Here is a 15,611-nt window from a genome sequence, read left to right as displayed (position 1 = left end):
GTGCCTCTGCTGTTGGAAAGGGCTCCTTGCCCACTGCTGGTGGGGGTCTGCTTGGCTTTCTTTGGTGGTGGAGGGGGATCCATGTCTTCCCTCTTGTGACAAGCCCCCTTGGCCGTTGACATGTGACTGGTGTCCTTGCCTTCAGGTCTAGGAGGTGCCTCCACTGACCCCGTCCTCTGTCCCTTGGGTTTTGCCACCCTAATCCTCCCTTTCTGAGGCAGAGGTGTGCACTTACTAGGAGTGGCTGATGTCAAACTCAGGGGCCCCATTGTGCCAGCAGCCGATTTTTTGGTGGGAGCAGTGGCAGACTGTTTGGCTGAGGTGCTGGCCTGGGTCGTTGGGACCCTGATCTTACGGACAGGACGGGAGGTTGAAGGGGGAGGGAAGAAGTCAAGTTGGGCAAGGAAAAGCTTCTTAGGGACGTTGGGGCGGGATGTGAGAGGAGGGATGGGAGTGGAGGTAGAGGGAGTGGCTGTAGGGGGTGTACGTCTGCTGGACCTGGGTGCAGGTGCCTGGACAGTGCATGTGTGAGGTGGATGGCTGTTGGGTGTCAGAGTGGAATCGTTTGTGTCTCTTAGGAGGGGGGCAGACAGGGTGGGAGAGGACAAACAGGATGTGTGGATGGATATTGTGGAGGTGTCTGCAAGTGAGGTGTGTGTGCTGCATAAGGTGGTGATATTGCTAGTGGCTGTTGATGCAGTACATGCAGGTGTGAGTGCGGATGTGACTGTGAGGGAGGAGGATGAGGAGGAAGAGACAGTGGAGGCAGTGGATATTGTGTGTGCAACTGTCTGTTGTTTGAGTGAGTGCTTGTGGTTTGAAGTGTGCTTCCTGTGTTTGTCTGTGCCACTCTTGTGTGATGTTTTGAGTGCATGCTTGTCTGCATGTGTGCATGGGATGGGTTGGGATTGAGGAGACTGGGACTGGGAAGTGGTAGTTGGAGGGGGATGGTAGGACTAGGGACACTGGCTGCCATCAGAGAAGAGGCCAGAGCCTGAAACTACATCTGTAGGGCTGCCAACCCACTGTGGATGCCCTCCAGGTAGGCATTGCTGAATCTGGGATGCCAGCCCCTGGATGGCATTCACTATGGTTAACTGCCCTACAGAGATGTAGGAGGTCAATAGCCTCCTCACTGAGGGCAGCTAGGCTCACTGGGGCAGGGCCTGAGATGCCTGTGGCAAAGGAGATGCCCACCCTCTTGGGTGAGAAGGCATGGGCAACTCAGAGGGGGTTTCTGAGAGGGCGGTGCTGGTACGGGGGTGGCGTCTGTACCTGTAGCTGGGGTGGTTCCATAGGTGCCCGCCACCACCAGGGAGCTTCCATCGGAGGAGGAATCAGAGTCAGTTTTGTCACCTCCTGTCCCTGCTGTGGTGCGCCCCTTGCTGTCCGTCCCACTGGTCTACCTGGCATCGGTGGACTCTGCCTCTTGGGTCCCTTGGGCTGCAGCTCCCTCAGTAGCCAGTGCCCCTGCTCCTCCGCCAGATGATGCTAATGCACACATGGACAGGATGACAGAAGAAAATAGGGAGAGAGAGAAAGGGAACACTGGATCAATTACAGCACCAACACCACAAGATGGCATACACATTACCATCACACACAGGGATCAAGATTGAGCACCTTGCACCACACTGGCATTCCATTAGCTAGGTACCACAGCAAGATGAGAGCCAACCACGCCATCTGCACCCCTCCTGGGACCTCCCGAGCCCTGTCTGACATGGAATGCCACCTAGCTAGTTAACAATATTTTGCCATTCGCTTATTTACCCTGAGCTGGATCACGCAGCAATGTCTGAGCTGGCATTAAGGTGCACCCACTAACTGAAACCCACTGCCTTGATCCCATATCAGGCAACAAAGATGGTTGTTACACACACTGTACTCACCCCCTTGTGGCTGCTGTGCTGTCCTCAAGCTCCCATCCAGCTCTGGGTATGCCACCGCCAGTATGCAGGCCATCAGGGGGGTCAGGTTCTGACTGGCAACCCTCCCTCGCTGGGAGGCCATCCCCAGCTGGGCCTCTGCAGTCTTCCGGGCCCAGCGTCTCAGGTCCTCCCACCTTTTCCTGCAGTGGGTGCTCCGCCTGCTATAGACCCCCAGGGTCCGCACGTCATTGGCGATGGTACTGACCTGCAGAGCAAATACAGATAGGAGGACGCCATTAACCATACAATCCAGCCTGTCACTCATATGCCCCACAAATACCGTTTCCCCTCAAATGGCACACACATCACCTGGAGCCCTGCATGTACACTACCACCAGCCATACCCCAACCCAAATTACACACTGCCAGCACACACACATCTCCATGCAACCTTGCTGCACGCATCGTCCCCTTGTTGTACTCACCTGTTGGTCTGGAGGCCCATAAAGCTGTTCATACAGGGGTAGGACCCCCTCCACCAGGTGCTTCAACTTCTCTGAAGTAAAGGCAGGGGCCCTTCCCCCGGTCACATGGGCCATGGCAGGTTCCAGACTCAGGTTACAGCAGCCCATGCAGTGGATGTGTTGTGCTCTGGAAAGTCAGGAATCAAGTGAGGTCATAGACAGAAAATGGCGTCCACGTCCACGGCAGTGTACACCGTCACCGCTGCCGGTGATCCTCATTGGACACTGTACTCCATAGAGCCCAATGAACCCCATTGATTAATAGCACAGAGGTGCAAGACCACCTTCCACCATGACGCCCAACGCCGGCACAGAGTTACATCACTTCCACCTGTCTCTACATACGCCATTGTATGGTGCTGGGCAACATTCTGAAATTGAAAATTGCGTTATTGCTGTCAATTGTACATACATTGCCATTTACATAGTCCAATTACATACAAGCTCAATTTACACTGAGGTGGTGGTTCAATTTTTCAGTTTGCCACTCCCTTCTCAATCTTGTTTCCATTAGGTACCTATCACTGCAGAGGAATAGGAAGAGGCGACAAGCCCCTGTGTACAGACCCCTTGTGGACTTGACTACACTGGAGAACAGGCACATAATACTCACCTATAGACTGGAAAGGGCCACAATCACAGAGGAGTGTGTTCAATTGGAGTCTGATCTCTTATCTGCTATCCGTCATCCCACTAGGATCCCCCCTTTTGTGCAGGCTCAATCTGTGCTCCATTTCATGGCAACTAGCTCTTTCCAAGTGTCAGTGGGCTTGGCAGCAGGAATGTCACAGCCAGTGTTCTCAATAATGCTGGCAAGGGTTTTGTCTGCCTTACTCAAACACATGTGCAGCTACATCACTTTCCCTCAAGTAGAAGATTTGCCACTGTGAAGGCCGGATTTTATGCAATGGGATATATTCCAAATATTACTGGGGCCATTGACGGAACACATATAGCATTTGTCCCCTCCCCGGCACAATGAACAGGTGTTCAGGAATCAGAAGAGTTTCCACTCACTCAATGTGCAAATAGTGTGCCTGGCTGACCAGTACATCTACCACGTCACTGCTAAGTATCATGGGTAGGTGCATGACGCCTTCGTTTTGAGGAATAGCAGCATCACAAATGTGATGGCACAACTACAAAGGCACAGGGTGTGGCTAATAGGTGAGCCTGAGTCCCCACCCAATGCATGTCAGTGTATGCCTTCAGGAATCATCCCCCATACCATTGTGCAAGGCTAATGTTTGTTCCTCAATTCTTGCAGGTACTCTGGCTACCCAAACCTGTTGTGACTCTTGAACCCTGTAAGCAATGCCAGGACAGGGGCTGAGAATAAATATAATGATGCTCATGGGTGAACCAGGAGAATAATTGAGAGGACCTTCGACCTGCTGAAGGCCAGGTTCAGATGCCTTCATCTGACAGGTGGATCCCTCTGCTACTCCCCTGAGAAGGTCTGCCAGATAGTTGTTGTATGCTACATGTTGTGCAACCTGGCCATCGGACAACATGTGCCCTATCTTCAGGAGGAGGGTGAAAATGCTCCTGTCGCAGCAGTGGACCCTCAGGACAGGGAGGATGAGGAGGCAGAGGATGAGGATGTGAACAACAGGACATCAGTCATAATGCAGTACTTCCAATAGCACACAGGTAGGACCAATCCTCTGATTATTTATCTTTTCAGTGTGGCTGTAGCATGGTGGCAGTCACTGCCTTACCATCTAAACTGACTGTCATGTATGCCTTCTCATTTTGCAGATGTTAGTGTGAATACAACTGTGTACTGATGTGATGACTGCAGACAGTTACAGGCTATTATTTGTATGCAATCACAAAGTTCAGGACAATTGCACAAGATGAAATTGAACATTTTCATCACATAAAGTACCATCACTCAAGTTTTGTTCAAGGGTGTTTATTGTAGAGAAAAATATAGAAGGAATAGTGCAATGGATTGGGGTGATGGTAGAGGTAAGTCCAGGGTATTGGTCCAGTCTGTTTGCAGCACAGGTCCAGTGTCCAAGGGGCCATAGGAAGGGGAGCAATGGAAGGTCAAAGTGGACAAGGTGAAAGAGTGGAACACAAGGGGGACATTCAGGAGGGTCTCATTTCCTGGTGGTGGTCTTGGTCTTGACAGGTGTCTCTGGCATCTGTCTGGGTCACAGGGAACATTTGGGGGGTGGTTCACCTTCTGCAGGGAGAGGGGTGCTGGTGGTCAGTGGGTCCTGTGGCAGGTCTACTTGTCCACTAGCTGCAGCAGATGTGGAGGGCTGTTCAGTTGACTGGCTAGTGGAAGAGACCCGCTGGTGTGCTGTGTAGTCCCTCATGATGTTGGCCATATCACCCAGCACCCTTGCTATGGAGACCATGGTGGTGTTGAGGGCCTACAAATCTTTCCTGATCTCCTGGGGTGTTCCTCCTACAGCTGCTGGTTCACATGCATGATGTTTAACATCTGACCCATCTTGCCCTGGGATTGTTGGTAAGCCCCCAGGACATTGGTGAGTGCTTCCTGGGCAGTCGGTTCCCTATGCCTGTCCTCCCCCAGGCGCACAGCTGTCCTCCATGTGTCCCTGTCCCCCTGTGTCCCCTAAATGGTGTTCCTACTGCCACTGACCCCAGGACCCTAATTGTCTTGGCTGTGAGGTGTGGACTGGGGTCCCTGTACAGGTGGGCACACTGCTGATTGACGTGTACTGGGGACAGAGGTGTGGGGACGTTGGGTGGCTGCTGTGGTGTTGGATACCGAGGGGGGAGGCTCTGTGGTGGAGTGGGTGTGGGCTGGGGTAGCCGACTGACCAGTGGTCCCTGATGGGCCAGGACATTCATCAGATTCAGAAGTCCAGAGTTACTGTCATCACTGGGGGCATCTTCTGATGGGGGACTGGCTAGCCGTGGCACCTCTTTGCCACTGAGATTGGCCCGGGTACCTGTGGGGACGCAAGTGGTGTATTATGCTACATGTCTGTGACATTTTCTACATCCCTAGCTTCCTCTATGTCGTTGCTGTTGCCCTGCCACCTTTGTTTGTGTATGGTGATGTCTTGTGGGATTGTTAGTTCTCCATGCTGTGAATGCATTGGTGGTGGGTGTACATGCAGGACTGGGAGGGATGTTCATGCAGAGGGTATGGCATGCAGGGCTTGGCATTCAGGTTAGTAAATTGTGGTGGTGCACTGTATGGGATGGAGTGGAGTGATGGGTGTCAGGGTGAGGGGTGGTGGTGGCATGCAGGTATGTGAGGGGATACGTAGTAAATATTGACTCACCAGTGTCCAGTCCTCTAGCAACTCCAGTGAGTCCCTCAGGATGCAGTATTGCCAAGACTTGCCCCTCCCATGCTCTCAGCTGTGTGGAAGGAGGTGGGGGTCCACTGCCAGTTCTCTGGTTGGTGAGCTGGTGCCTTGCTGCCATGGAATGTACCTTCCCCGTAGGTCTTTCCACCTCTCCCTGATGTCGTCCCTTGTTCTTGGATGCTGTCCCACGGCATTTACCCTGACCGCGATTCTCCGCCATAGCTCCATCTTCCTGACAGTGGATATTTGCTGTACCCGTGTTCCAAACAGCTGTGGCCCTACCCTGACTATTTCCTCCACCATGACCCGCAACTCATCATCTGTGAAACGGGGGTGCCTTTGTGGGGACATGGGTATTGTGTGGTGCGTGTTGTGCAGTGGGTGTTGAGTAATGTGGTGGGTTGTGGGGGGCATGACGGATGGATGGGTGTTTGTGATGTGTGTGCAGTTGTATCTCTGATTTGTGCAGCTGTCTCTTGGCTTTTTTTCATGTTCATAAAGGGTTGTGGGTAATGTGGGTGTGTGTTTTATAGTGCTGTGGGTGGGTGGGTGGATTTGGAATGTGTATTAGTGTCAGGTTTGTGATTTTAGTTTTGGCCAATGTAGTGTTGTTATATATTTGGGTGGCCATTCTGACCTGCCGTGTGTACCGCCAATGGTTCACCGCTGTTGAATGTCCACAGTGGTGATTCGTGGGTCATAATGTGGAGGGGGTTGTTTTGTTGATGTAACAGTTTGGGTGTTCATACCGACAGTTTACCACTAACCTTTGGTCCGGCAGATATGTGTTTGTGGCAGTATTCTGTTGGTTTAGTGTGTGAGTGTCATAATATGGTGAACGGCTGTTCGCCTCTGCGACGGTATGTTGACAGCCGTCACTGCGGCAGTAAGCGGGACTTACCACCAATGTCTTAATGAGGGCTATAGTTTCCATCCTTGAGTATGGCCCTTTGATTTTTCTGTGGATAAGGTACCTTTTGTAACACTTTTATTACAACCCTACTCTTGCACACATAAGTCTGTAGACTAAAATCTTTTAAGGCAAGACCTTATAAAGAGGATTGCTGACAGAAATATAGTATCAGCACCAATCAAGACAGTAAATCCAATAATTTGGTTATCAAAAGAACACTTGTGATACTGGGATCACATCCCAAGTTTTCTTCCCTTTTTCTAGGTTCTTTTCCCATTATCAAGTTGATAGGTTCTTAAGCAGTCCAACTTAATTTACCAGAACAATGAAAGAGTCACCCTGTGTTCCATATTTTCAGAATCAAACTAGCTCAAGGTACTCAAAGAACAAAAGAACCTAACTAGCATCCATCATTTCTACCCAGGGTCAACATGAATTTGGAGTCGAGGTGATCTGAGATTGCAGATTTCATTGCACCATTTTTTGGACCTCCATGTGGGGGAATGCCTCCCTTGCATACATTATACCTGCTGCAGGTTTAATTTGGTGCAAGAGTTTACAAACTGTAGCAATGGTGACATTGCACCAGTTTGTAAATACGGTGCAGGGTGAGGGACTGTTTTGCTCTGCTGTAGCATAAAAATAAATGATGCTACGGCGATGCAAGGGGCTTGTAGATGAGCCCGATAGTCCCCTCTGCTGCAATATCTTTCCAAGACAGGCCATAAGTACTTTGAGCCTACGCTGAGCTTTACAGCTATTTTCAAGATGCTCTCATTTTAGCTAAGATTTCATATAATTGAGGATAAGAGGGGAGAGTTCATTGTGGATGAAAAGTGTATAAAAATGGCACTAGATACTAAAACGGTGGAACAGACTATACAGAGATCTTGGGAAGTAGACAAGGGAGTTGTACTTGTTTTCACTACATCACTGGACTTTTGTGGTATTCACTATATCTGAAATTTAGAGTAAAAAGGAAAATGGCGAACTGCTGAACGTTTGCACCATGATAAAATAAAGCACTTGTAAGAAAGCTCACTGGTGTTGCAAGTTCCTATCTGTCTCTGCAGAATGAATGAAATTGCGAGAAATGTGACAAGGTCGCAGTAATGAAAGACATTAGAGGCAGTTTTAGAAATGGAAATGCATGTTACTATGTGGTCAGTGAATAACCATCTGTCCTCTTATTCCTCTAATTAGATCTGTGAGGATGAATAAGGGGCTACACTAGGTTCATCCACCCAAAGACCCACCAATTTGGAAACATTTCCCACTATGTCAGTAAGGCGGTGTGCCATGAGTGGGGTGTGGCCTGGAGACTTGGACGGGGTTTTCAGGCTCTTATAGCCCGAGCTAATGTGAAGGAACATAGGAGGGGGCAGGGCCTGGAATAAGTGTTGGTCACTGCAACTCTGGTCAAAAAACGAAAAAAGTTTCTGAAGCTACCTCTTATGTATTTTTGGAGGGTGTTGTGAAATCTGTAAGGGCACCCTCTTTTAGAGCGGATTTCCAGCTCACTTTGGGCCATATTTATGATGATGCTGAATTGCCCTTGCGTCACTCAAGGTAACCCAAGGGCAAAGCAGCACTAAAGTCAGATTTACCAAGCAACACAAGGCCACCTTGTGTCACTCTGCGATGCTTGGTAAATTTGGAGTAACGCAAAGCAGGAGACATTCCATGAGTGGAACGAAGAGTTCCCAGGCATCTGCCAATCGATTATGGCGCATCCCAAGATTTGCCATGAGTTGTAGACCCGGGAATGCCTCATAATGCTATGTCTTCCCAGGGGAAGCATAGGAAGGAGAAATAGGTTTATTTCTCCTTTTTCTACGTTTGCTGTATCTGCACCACAAACAGAAAGAGGAAAAAACCTCCCAAGATTGTTTTTGAGCAGGAGTGTCCCTTTCTGAAAAAAACAATCCTGCCTACATTGAAGGCACCCTTGCACCATGGTGTATGACGTTAAATATGGTGCATTCCTGCCCTTTCATGCAACGAGGCACTGCAAGGTCTCTTGCTACATTGTGTGAAAGTTTCATAAATCTGGGCCTTGGGGTTCACTGTATGACTGGCGCTCTTCATCTGTTAACCATGCGTGGAGAGGGGATATTGTGTGACATACGGTGGCGCCATGCAAGTTGAAAACTCTGCACTGACCACAGAGAACTGTGTAGAGCCTACTGTGTTAGCAGTTCTGTAAAGCCTATTCCTCGAGTTATTGGGCAGTAGCAGGTCGTCACCTAGCAGGATTATTTTGTTTACGATTTACATTCGGAGGACACATATACTTTTATACACCTACTGGATCAATTTATTTGTATTTTTCCAATATTTATTTTTCTTTCACAATCAGGAAACAAGACCACATCTATGCACCCCAACAGAAAAAGGAAATTAGGAATATTAAATATACACACTGGGAAGGGTCATCCATAATAAGCAGAGTAGCCACCTTCACTAGGCTCCTAAAAAGAGGGAAAGATTATGACTGGAGAATATGAACAGCAATGGAGTTCTATTATTTGGGACCATGCACAACAAATCTCTTACCCCATGGGAAGAACATCAGTTGCAGGCAGGGCAACAGCTGAAATTGGTTAGTTGAACACAGGACTCAGAAGGACTTATATAAGATCATCATGTCAGCTAAGTAACATGAATTTAGCCCATATTGTCATTCAAACCCCAGTGTCAGAAACGTGATCAAAACATTACACTTTATAAGGGGACAATGTAAGATGTGATGAAACTCAGCAACAGAGTCCCATTTCTTAAAGAAAATGATCCACTTAACTCCTTTATTTTGACTCTTCAGCAGTTGTGCCAGCTGTGCTGCCACCTTATAGATTATAGGAGTTCAATTTGGCATTAAGAAGAGAACCTAACACCTCTAGGTGACGCTCTCAAGGATAAGAAGGCTATATTTTACTAACTCTCCAACCTCCGCGTTTAGGCTTAGATCTGAGTTCCAAAGGAAACCAAAATATTTGACTGTGGCCATTAAGCTGGTTGGCTGTTCAAACAGACTGAGTGGATTGCAATGAAATCCTGGATTGGTGTTCACGTTTCATGAACCCGGGAACATTAATCAGATGTTTTAGTGCTAAGCTACGGGCCACCAAGTTTACCAATCTAAGTCTGAGGAGTTCTCCTGCACATTCTCAAGAGGACTACTGATACGAAGATAAAAAAGTATGGCCCTCATTATGATATTGTTCGTAAAAACCGCCTACCGCTGCAGCAATGGCCACCAAAAGACTGTTGCCGTGGCTACCAGCCGTCCGCGGTATTATCACCACAGCTGGATTTCCGCCAGAAGGATTGCAGAAATCCAGCTGTGGCCATGCCGGCAGATGGCGGTCAGGTGGCGCTGCTGCCAGCAGCAGTGCCACGCCAGTAGACCCCGCTGGCTGTATTATGACCCATAATAAGGCCTGGTGGTGTTCTGCTGGCGGACACTGCTGCTGGCAGCAGTGCCCCGTCCCGTCTCCTGCTGGAGGACCTCATGAACACAGATAAGTGGGTGCTCTGACAGGGGAGGGGTGTGGGGGGTGTTGTGGGTGTGAGGGTGGGGGTGAATGTTTGTGCGTGGGTGTATGCAGGTGTGTGTTACGTGTTGAATGTGTGTGCATGTATGGAGGTGTGAGTGCGTGTATGTTGTGTTCTGTGAATGCATGTCTGCGTGTATGTATGGAATTGTGTGCGAATGTGTGTGTGAATGGATGTATGCATGCATGGATGCATGTGGGAATGGGTGTGTGTATGTGTGTGTAAAAGGGCGTAAATGTAGGGTGGGTTTGGAGAGGATAAGGATGGAGGGTATCCGGAGGGGGGGAGACCCATATCTGTGACTGGGAAGGGATTCCCTGTCACTGATAGTGCCTACCACCATGGTTTTTCATGGCGGTAAGGAAGCCACGGAAACCATGGCGGTAGGTGGGGTCATTTTTCCGCAGGCGGTGCAGTGTTGGCCGCCGGGCTGGAGATTGATATCTCCAGCCCAGCGGCTTTTACCGTGGCGGTCGGTGTGGTACACTGGCGGTCTGAAGCCAAACCGCCAATGTCATAATATGGTGGAAAGTACAGCCAGCCTGTTGGCAGTACTTTCCACCATATTATCGCCGATCGCCAGGGTCATAATGAGGGCCTATGTTTTCCCTCGTGTGAACGGAAGTCCATACACAGCTGAGAAACTCCCTTTAGAGGTCTGAAAGAGATAATAAAAAAGCATGCCACAGACGATTCCTTCTTTAGCCCACAGTCTATAAGCAACACAGAGAGGATATAGAAGGACCCGGCCTAGAACCCTGAGCATAACCTCTCAAAAAAGAGCCAAACCATTTAATCATCTGGTCCAAAAACGGAGCCAAGGCGACATAAACATGTCCTGATAAACCGCACCCAATGCCGCAGAATGACCTAACATTCCCAACTAGACAGAGCGGCCTCTTATTTGCTCAAGCCAACTCAACATCCCTGCTTCCCTTAAAATTGTAGAGAGTGAGGTCAAGACGACAATTTAAATACATTTTGAATACTTCCACATCATCTGAGAACTTTTTGGGCAGCGGGGTCTTCAGACATTTTCAGTTCAAGAAGACCTGACCCAGTCAGTATAGAATAATTTTTACAAGTTCTGTAAGAAAATACATGAAAACATTAGAATACTTCTTTTCAGCTATTGCAGTGAGAGGGAACATCCAGGCAACTTGAGGGTTTAAACTGGTTCTTATTTTCAGTTTTTGTCACTGTACGTAGGCATTAAGACAGATGCAAGTTAGAAAGAACTTTTTTAATGACTGTGACATTATAGGAAAGTACCATCGTTCTTGGCATGTTACCCCCATTTTTACCTGTATGTCAGTATGTTTTTGCCTGTCTCACTGGGATCCTGCTTGTCAGGACCCCAGTGCTCATAGTTTATGGTCTAATGTGTGTGTCTGTATAGTGCTTAACTGTGTCACTGAGGCTCTGCTAATCAGAACCTCAGTGCTTATGCTCTCTCTGCTTTTAAATTTGTCACTATAGGCTAGTGACTTCATTTACCAATTTCAATTGGCACACTGGACCTCCCTTATAAGTCCCTAGTGTATGGTACCTAGGTACCCAGGGCTTTGGGGTTCCAGGTGATCTTTATGGGCTACAGAATTTCTTTTGACACCCATAAGAAACTCAGACAAACCCTTTCACAGGACTGCCACTGCAGCCTGCGTGAAATAGTGCACACATTATTTCACAGCCATTTTCACTGCACTTAAGTAACTTATAAATCACCTATATGTCTAAACTTCACTTGCTGAAGGTTAGGTGCAAAGTTACTTAGTGTGAGGGCACTCCTGCACTAGCAAATGTGCCCCCACATAGTTCAGGGCCATTTCCCGGGACTTTGTGAGTGCAGGGATGCCATTACACGTGTGCACTACATATAAGTCAATACGTATGTGTAGCTACACAATGGTAAGTCCGGATATGTCCATATAAGGTGTCTAAGATCATGGAATTGTCCCCCATTCCAAATCTGGTATTGGAGAGCCAATTCCATGCATCCTGGGGGCTCCAGCATGGACCCCCAGTACTGCCAAACCAGCTCTCTGAGGCTTGCACTGCAGCTACAGCTGCTGCCACGTCACAGACAGGGTTCTGCCCTCCTCGCTCGGGTCTGAGCAGCTGAGTCCCATGAAGGTAGAACAAAGCATTTCCTTTGGGAGCAGGGTGTTACACCCTCTCCCTTTGGAAATAGGTGTTACAGGCTGGGAGGGGTAGCCTCACCCAGCCTCTGGAAATGCTTTGAAGGGCACAGAGGGTGCGCTCCTTGCAGAAACCAGTCTACACCGGTTCAGGGACCCCTTGTCCCTGATCTGACATGAAACTGGACAAAGGAAAGGGGAGTGACCACTCCCCTGTCCATCACCACCCCACGGTGTGTCCCAGACTTCAGTCATCTTGCTTTGCAAGGTGTGGGGGCACTCTGGAGGGCTCTGTGTGGCCAGTGCCAGCAGGTGACGTCAGAGACCCCTACTGATAAGGTAGCCAATCCCCCTCACAGGGCTATTTAGGGTCTCTCCTGTGGGTTCTCTTCAGATTCTACTTTTAAGCTTCTGGCAGGAATCCTATGCAACTACTTCATCCTCTGACCTCGGATCAACCGCAGCCTGCTCCAGGAACCACTGTAACAGCAACAAAGTGTCCAGAAGGGATACGTTTACTCTGCAACTTCAGCTCCAGCCAGCAATTGCAACAGTTTCCACAGTGTGCACGCTCTGAGGACTCCCTGTTTTCACTCTGCACCAGAAGGACTGAAGAAATCTCCCGTGGGGTGACGGAGTCACTCCCCTGCTCACGCATGCACCTTCCAAGTCGGTGACTGGATCTCTTGGACTCCTCTCCTGGCGACGAGTGTGCTCGTTGGAACACAGAGGGTGGACCCCATCAACACAGACTGTCCTGAGGTCCTGTTGGCTCAATCTGGAGGAGGTAAGACCTTCCCTTCCCCCAGAAAGAAAGTACGCCTATGCACCATGTCTTCTTCACCTCCTGAGGCCTCTGTGCACTATTTGCAAAATTCCTTCATGCACAGCCTGGCTGAGGTCCCCAGCACTCTATCCTGCAACGCTCAATTCTCTGAGTTGTTCTCCGGTGGCGTGGGATCTTCCTTTGTAGTGCCTCACCAACTGCATTTTGTACTTCCTTTGTCCCCATGTCCTGGGACTCCCATGGGTGCTATCTGGTGCTCTGAGAGCTCTACGAAGTGCTGAGAGTCCTCTCTTCCTCCTCACACAGAGTTTAGGCTCCCAGGTCCCTCCTGGGTCCAGATAGTGCCTTCTTGATGCAAAATGCAACTTTGCCAGAACCAAGGCTTGTTGGAGGAATCCAGTGTCAAAACCCACCTGCATCCAACTTCACGATGTGGGACATCCAGTGCATCATGCAGGAACCGGCTGACATATTCCTAGGGTGCATTTCTGCAGTCTTCGTCCAACCAGAGACTTTTCTTTTGCACCCTCTTCTAAGTTGGCAGGGGCTCCTGTCCTTTCTGGAACTTCTTTTGACTTCTGGACTTGGTCTCCTTCCTTTGCAGGTCTTCAGGTCCAGGAATCCACCATTTGTTGTTTGCAGTCTTGCTTGGTTCTTGCAATACTCTAATCACGACTTGTAGTGTGTCCTAAGGGAACTTGCAGTACTTTACTCCTGCTTTTCTGGGCTCTGGGTTGGGGTAATTTACTTACCTTTACTGTATTCTTACTCACCCAGAGGTTCTGCACACACTACACTTGTCTAGGGGGGGATTTGTGATTTGCATTACACTTTCTTATTATATGCTTTGTGTTGCCCCTAGACCTATTTTCTCCCATTGCATTCTGTAGCATTTCCTTTTGTTTGCACTATCCTATGTCTAGTTACTTACCTTAGTTTGGTGTCTAGTGTATATATTGTGCATAATAATTACCTCCAGAAGGAGTATTTCCTCTAAGTTATTTTTGGCCTTGTGTCACCCAAATAAACTACCCTTATTTTTGGTAACACTGAGTATTGTCTTTACTTGTGTATAAGTACTGTGTAACTAAAAGTGGTATTGCATGAGCTTTGCATGTCTCCTAGTTCAGCCTAAGTTGCTCTGCTATAACTACCTTTATCAGCCTAAGCTGCTAGAACACTACTACATTTCACTAATAAGGGATAGCTAGACTGGGTGTAAGGTGTAAGTACCCAAGTTACCAACTACAAACCAGGCCGGCCTCCCACAGACATCCCTGCTCTTCTCATTCTAAAATTCTCTTAATTGCTTATTAAGTTACTTCCTTTGAAAATTTGACTTCTTAATGGTAATGAGGGTAATCATTCAAGACTTTTATCTCAGAGATGATAGAAGGTTTGGATCCCAGATACCATGTGATACTGGTGATTCTACACAATAATTTAAATGTCAAGCTGGAGTTACTGTAAGTCTTTTAAACATATTAGGCTTTTCATTTACAAATTGGAAGATATGGAAGTTCAAATAGAGATGCAGATAGAATATTAAGGACCTGATTCACAAACTGCACTCTGTAGTATGTTTTGTAGTACTACAAAATGACAAACAAAATGCAATTCACAAGCTACGTGTGGAGTTTACGCCTCTGCAGTTACCTATACCTATGTGAGCCAAATTCTCCACCCCAACTGCAGAGTCTACGCATAGTTAAGTATATGTTTTAATAGTAAATGTGGGTGGCACATAGGGAAGTGGGTTTTAAAAGGGGCAGACTTATTCCAAAAGGGGATGGGATTAGGACATAGTAAGAAGGGTTCAGTGAGGGTTAAGGAGGGGTTTAGGGATGAACATTCACACACCTTCACAAGAGTAAGCAAATTGCTGTCCTCAGGGTGTGTAGATGTAAGTTATACTTTTGTAGTACATTTGCGCTAACAGTTTAAATAAAAAATAGTAAACTTACTCCAAAGTGTAAGTTACTCAAAAGTATGGACTATCTTTGCGAATCAGACCCTCAATCTTCATGGCACTTTCTAGGGCCTAGATACAACCACAAACACAATCATAGCACTTACATGGTAAAGTAAATGATATGTTGGCCTTTGGCCAGTGATTTCCTGTGGTGAAAGGTCTGTATGTTCTTAGCTGTGTCTGGTAGCTGTTAATCTCCTACTAAGCCATCCATCTTGATCACAGTCTTGGGCCTTGGTACTCCATGAAAAAAAATGAGTTATGTTTGACCATTGGTTAGGAATCAGCACCGCATGACTTTCCCTTGGACTCATGAAGTCCCACAACTAGACACTGAAGAACCATCTTTTTCAATGACAGAAGATCCTACAGCAAAATCGCCTTCTTATCTTGCTCTGACACATGTATGGCTTTGGATTCTTGAGGGGAGTCAGGCTTACCTTGATAATATACTGGGAGTCGATATTGTGAATTAATGTAAATGTTGGCCTGTATTATTGACCTCAGTATTTTGAAATACAACCCATTAAACCCATTAAAGCCCATGGTTTA

At 47.9% G+C, this 15,611-nt stretch overlaps 1 protein-coding gene across 1 annotated transcript in view; it reads left to right on the top strand.

Annotated features, from left to right (window-relative positions):
* Nucleotides 1-15,611, top strand: part of LOC138246905 (ryncolin-1-like) — a 152,348-nt gene that overhangs the window by 117,158 nt on the left and 19,579 nt on the right. The gene's annotated exons all lie outside the window — the stretch shown is intronic.

The sequence above is a fragment of the Pleurodeles waltl genome, chromosome 7 (genome assembly GCF_031143425.1).
Source record: "Pleurodeles waltl isolate 20211129_DDA chromosome 7, aPleWal1.hap1.20221129, whole genome shotgun sequence".
NCBI classification, from domain to species: Eukaryota; Metazoa; Chordata; class Amphibia; order Caudata; family Salamandridae; genus Pleurodeles; species Pleurodeles waltl.
The sequence above is the reverse complement of the archived record's forward strand: the minus strand, read 5'-3'. Positions and strand labels throughout refer to the sequence as shown.